The sequence below is a fragment of the Lissotriton vulgaris genome, chromosome 5 (assembly GCF_964263255.1).
Source record: "Lissotriton vulgaris chromosome 5, aLisVul1.2, whole genome shotgun sequence".
NCBI classification, from domain to species: Eukaryota; Metazoa; Chordata; class Amphibia; order Caudata; family Salamandridae; genus Lissotriton; species Lissotriton vulgaris.
The window spans coordinates 1,208,789,872-1,208,795,871 of NC_141693.1; the positions used below are offsets into that span (position 1 = coordinate 1,208,789,872).

Consider the following 6,000-nt stretch of genomic DNA (forward strand, 5'->3'; position numbering starts at 1 on the left):
TCTCCTTCACATCAACAGGTTGAACTGAGTCCATCAGTTGATCTTCAACCATCTTCTCCAGCCCTCGCTTACTACAGATCCCCCAGGTACATCAGGTCACTTGGATTTGCATATGCAGGTCCCACAAGCACGAATTCATGGTGATTCGGGACATAAGCATGACCCACATTTACTCCAGTTAATTTTGAGGCCACAGAACACAGACTGAATAAATTAAAGACTTCGCCACGAGGATCGATGAGTCAGGTATGAGAAGAGTAAGCAGAATATCATCTACAAATCAGGGTAAATTTATTTGAGCAGCCATTGTTTGGATCCTGTGTATATCAGCCGATTGTTGTGCTCCGGCGAACAGTGGTTCCAGTTGTAGGCAGAGCAGGAGGGATGACTGTAGGCCTCCCTGGTATGTAACAAATGCAATGGTAATCGACCTGACATAAAACCATAACATTTGATATTGGCAATGGGGCTATGATATAGTCAACTTACCTTGGATATGAAATGGTCACCAAGTCTAGCCCTTTTGAGTGTGTGGAAAACGTAATCTCCATTCTACCTGGTCTAAGGCCTTTCTGGCATCCAGAGGCAGGCCAAAGTGTCCAATGGACTGTTCCTCATCAGCCATGAAAGTTGGGAGTGTGCTTAGGTGTTCCAACGGACAATCACCCCAGTACGTATACCATCCGGGAAGTGTGTATTACTAGGAGTATCAACTTTTGCAACCTGTATGGTAGCACCATGTGAGAATTTTAACTACAACATTGATAAGGGATAGCAGATCATAACTAAATCATACAAGGGGATCCTTCTCCTCCTTGGTAAGTATGGAAATGATGGCTTTGTTTGAAATGGGACACAGGATGCTGAAAGTCTTGGCCATCTTAAAAGCTATATATGACAGAGCGGCTATGTAGTAACCCTCCAATTTTTGCCAAATTTCTGATGCACTTGGGTTGAGTGTGCCCTGGGTCCCTGCCAAACGACCTACTTATAGTGTACTGGCTGGCTGGTCCCTGCCAGTCAGCCACCACCCAACAGGTTTCTGATCTCATGGGTTGAGAGTTTTTGTGTTCTCTGAGGTCATCTTAGAATGCCAAGTAAACCTTAAGCTTACGTTGTTTATAAAACCACTCTTGATCTGACTTTGTGAACCCCTTCATCACCAATTCTAATGTTGATCAACCATCCTCTCCTGGCAGGGCTGTTCTCCATTCACAAACGTTCCACATTTTTTACCACTTCTTCCCTCTTTGTAATAAAAAAAAACATTTGCCCCCTTCCCTCTACTGACGTTTACATCATTCCTCGTCCTTATATACCCCCCTCACCTGCTCTCTCACCTATAACAATCTACCTCCTCTCTTAACCCATAAATTCAACTGTCCCCCTCTATGCTTGTTCCCTGCTACCCGTGTACTTGTCATCTACCTCAAACTCTCTGCTCCACCTCCCATTTATACTGAATCCCATACGACTCACATTACCTTTCTTCTAACTCATCCTCACTCACTTAACTACCCAATACCCTTTAACCATTCTACCATTAACTGATGCTGTCACCGCACCAACACAACATTCAACCCACACCCGCAATCACCTTCACATCATTACACATACCTTCTGCAAAAATTCAAACCCATCCGTTCCTGTCTCCAAACCAAAGGGTGATTAATTACAACCTCCTCCCTCCAAACTTAAACCAAATCCACCCACACAAGTCCCTCCCTTATTCCTTCCACCTAATTGGCCTGTAAGTCAGACTTTTCCCACCATGAAGTTACTTGCAAACTAGAAACACTACATTTCCCATAATGCAGTATGTTAATCCGACCTCATCCTGAAAAAACATCTTAAGCAAAATGCACAGTGTCCACTTTTCTGAAATTAATCACATGGTATAAAACTAGTATAAACACTCTGAACTCATTATCATGTTCACCTTTCGGATTTAAATGTTATAAAAGGCCATTTCACACCAACTTCAACACCGACTTGCTTGACGAACCGTGATGTTCACCAAATGTGTGGAGTATTGCTCTGTTATCTGATTTTCCTTCTTCGTCCTTTTTGTTTGCCAGGTGCTATCCCAAGTTTGGGCAATATTCATGATCATCTGTTATAGTGCTGAGATGCACACCTTTTTTAGTTCGTATGTTAACCATCTTTAATGAAACTCCTCCAAGAATGCGTGCTCACTGGTTAGGTAACAAGCCCATAGTTACCTCAATGAAATCAACTTAGTGTGGGGAGTCATCTCGCCCCAAACCAATCGCACAGCTGAAATGCGACATTGCACCGCTGCTTGTGTTTTCCTCCTTTTTACTTAGTGTATTCCCTTTACTCTTTATGTTTTTTCTTCAAATTCCTCTTTTAATCCACACGCGGAATGTACTGCTATTTCCAAAAGTTTCCCATGCTCAAGATGTGCCCCTCTGGGCCTATAAACCACAACACAAACTGATGCAAAATTCGTCGCAGGCAGTGTTTATTGAAAACCCAATGCATTTCAGGCTACAGGAGCCCTTCGTCAGGGGTCACTACAAATGATAAATAAAACATTTAACAGTTACCGTGTGACTCATTATTACTGGGCTTATCACTACAAGTGACAAATAAAACATTTCACAATTACTGTGTGATTCGTTATTATGCATATTATTTAAATACTCCTCATCATAGAATGCCAAGTAAACCTTAAGCTTACGTTGTTTAGAAAACCACTCTTGATCTGACTTTGTGAACCCCTTCATCACCAATTCTAATGTTGATCAACCATTTGCTACTGGCAGGGCTGTTCTCCATGCACAAACATTACACATTTTTTACCACTTGTTCCCTCTTTGTAATAAAAAAAAAAACATTCGCGCCCTTCCCTCTACTGACGTTTACATCATATATAAACATAGCATCCAAATGCAACAATTCTGATTGATACCAGAAAACGTGGCACCAAAACCCATTTGGTGGCTCTGCCAAGCAAGAAATTTTCACATCTGTATATTACAATACGGGAATAGTAAGGGCTTACCAAACAATAGTCTGAGCTGGTGGTGCGATTATGGTTCTAGCCACCCTGCCACCCAGGTTGCACAGCCAGTAGGAGCAAACCTCTAGGCCAAAACTATCAAACAAATTAGTACCAAAGCACACAATAGTAGTCCGTAAGTAGAGATCAATTTGTACACATATTAGTATTATAACATAAATGAAGGTGTATAGTACGTATTCAAGCTTCTTTATTTCTCTTTTGTACGTAGTTTTATCCTTGAGATATTTCCAAATCTTGATACATACAGACAACAGGAGCAACTGACACGTGTTTCGTCCTTTCGACTTTTTCAAGGTTAGATAGTCTTGTCAGAGCAATGTAAAACCGTGTTCGTTGGCAGTTTCAATACAGCAGCCCAAAACAGTAATAATACGCTTGAGCTGACCATATCGGCGAATGCGTCTCTATAGGAACTCCTGAAAAATACTAGGTCTGGCGTTGTAATCGCAAGTCCAGAAAGCCGTAAGTCCTAGGAGATGGAATGTCATAAGCATTCACAGAACAGTCTCTGGCCAAAACCATATGGCCGAATAGTATTTCCAAACTGCAAAAATAGGCCTTGACATGCCTGCAAAAGTATGAACGTCTGGATAACAAACAATATCTGTACCAGTGTGTATCAGGTTGATTGCAGGTTATGAATGTATCAGTTTAGAAATGTATTACATGAACAGTGCTCATTACTAGTGCACAATAACGGTCAAGTACATGGGATTAACTATCAATCACAATGCATGGCAGTACTAACATTTGCATAAACACCTGTGAGAGTGGTCTGATAATATATGTGGAAGATTAAGAACGTAGAACTAAATAACAGGGAAATATATTCCTAGTTATCGTAATGCAGAGGTATCCGTGAGTTATGGAATTGGCATCAAGTAGACCTTCATATATGGTCGCCATGTTGTTGCATTATTAACGAGGTGGGAGTTTGTGGTCCTTCGTTTTTGTTGAAACACAGAAGATGCCGATGGGTTGCCACGTTTCGTGTAGCTCTTATACTTCTGAGACTAGTGTCGGTTAATGGATTGAACGCGGCAGAGCGGGAACCGTTCAGACTCGGAGGACGTCATTTCACCATCCGGACGGGTAATAAACTGTTTTAAAGCTGAGAATTGTTTCGAAGTTTGGCTGTAAAGATAGTTGCTCTCACATCCTTTCGTTTGTTTTTCAAAGGATTGGGTTTATCACATAGAGAAAACAGCTTGATGCCGTTCACTAGTTGCATGGTATTGGAAATGGAAGGTTGAGATTTGGTTAACAATCAGCGTTTGGGGAGGGGGCGGAGCTAGCTTGCGACCGTGATGGCCGCTTGAGCCGAGGGCTCCCTAGCTTCCCCACACTATCCTACACTAATCCTGTGTGTTGCGCACTGCTATCCTGCCCTGCACCCGCGGATTATGTCGCCAGACTATAGCGGAACCTAACCTTACAAAACACGGATCGCCTACCTGCCTTCTGCTGGCTGTGCGGGTCGAGGCGGCGAGGGTGACGGGACTCTGGCTGCCTCGTGGGGCCTCTGGGGCTGCTTGAAGTAGGGCGCGGTGCACTGAGGTGTGTGACGGGGGGGGTCGCCCTCTAAGCTGCGTCTAGCTGGGTGCCCCGCCGTGGTGAAGGAGTCTGCAGCGGCCGTCTAGCGGAACGAGCGCCGGGAGGCGAGGCGCGCGGCCCAGACAAGGCCCGGGGGCGGGCTCGAGTGACGACTGCGGCCTGCCTTGTGAGCACTGACCCGCCTGCTGCGGGAGCGGCTGCACGGAGCGCCTGGGAGAGTCAAGCGGCGGCCCAGTGCCCAATGCCTTTCTGTCCTGCAGGGGGTGGCCTTGCCCCCCTCCCCTCCCAACGGTGTTTAGCGGCGCCCCTCGGGAGTGTGGCCGAGCAGCCGAAAATACAGCAGAGGGGTGCTGGACGATCTGGTGTGGCGGAGAGTGCCACTTCACGGCTGAGGACTGCCAGAAAGGAGGAAATACCTGCCAGGTACATTTAAATGAGGCCCTAGGAGAGGATCCTAAAGTACATGCATTAACACCCGAATAACTATAAAGAAGGGGGACCCCAATAAGATAAAGGCAACAACTATAAAGAAGGGGGACTCCCAATAAGATAAAGTCTGAGGACTGCGACTGTCCTGGGGGCCATAGGAGTGGTAGTGGGCCCCCGCGATCATCTAAATAGGCCTGTGCTACTGTTGCTGACTGGCAGATTACAGAGGAGTGGCGCTGGGCGCCCTCCCTTCTACATACAGCCCTGTTTGTGAATATCCTTGCCGGTTGGGAGTGACAAGCTGCGTGGCGACAAGAGGCGCGGGGAGTGGAGGAGCTAGGCCCGTGCTGACCTGGATGAAAGGTGAGACACCTACCCCTGAGGGATAGTTGGCATTCCAGACTTTGCCCCGCTCTGGCTATCCTAAGAAATAACGGGGGATGGTCTTGATGTCTGCGTTTAGCGCCTGGAGGAGTCTTAGGGCTGGCTTCCCAATGGTGAGTGCTGTTTACAATCTTGGCATCTCTGAGGCGTTGATCCAGTAGAGGTTCGGGTGTGTGAGCCCCTTATTCTGGAGTGCTGCTGCTTGAGGCCCCCCCTCCTGATCTGTCGGACCACGTCTCTGGCCAGGAAGCTGCTTGCGCTACCGCTATGGGTGTGTGGACAGGAGCCAATCGAAGCGATCATTTGACCCGAAGAGGTCTAAGTCCACTGAGACTTCCCTGGGGGATGGGGCCAGTGTGTTGGACCAGGCTGGAGAGAATCAACAACAAGACATCCGCGGGCTATTGATTGCTATGGAGAAGAGTCTGCAGGGAGGAATAGCCTCCTTGGGAACCAAGATGGACGCGCTCACCTACCGGATGGACCGCATGGCTGAGAGATTAGACAAGCATGCGGAACGCATTGACATGTCCGAAAGGAGGTTGACTGAGGTTGAGGAGTCCCATACCACCCTGGACTCAGAA

General features: G+C 46.5%; 1 long non-coding RNA gene across 1 annotated transcript in view; it reads right to left on the reverse strand.

The window, feature by feature from the left end:
- The window catches only part of LOC147712289 (uncharacterized), a 69,515-nt gene extending 64,845 nt beyond the window's left edge, over positions 1-4,670 (reverse strand). The window contains exon 1 of the long non-coding RNA XR_015295744.1: positions 4,504-4,670. This is a non-coding gene — a long non-coding RNA (uncharacterized LOC147712289). The remainder of the gene's footprint in view (positions 1-4,503) is intronic.
- Between the last annotated feature and the right edge of the window lie 1,330 nt (positions 4,671-6,000).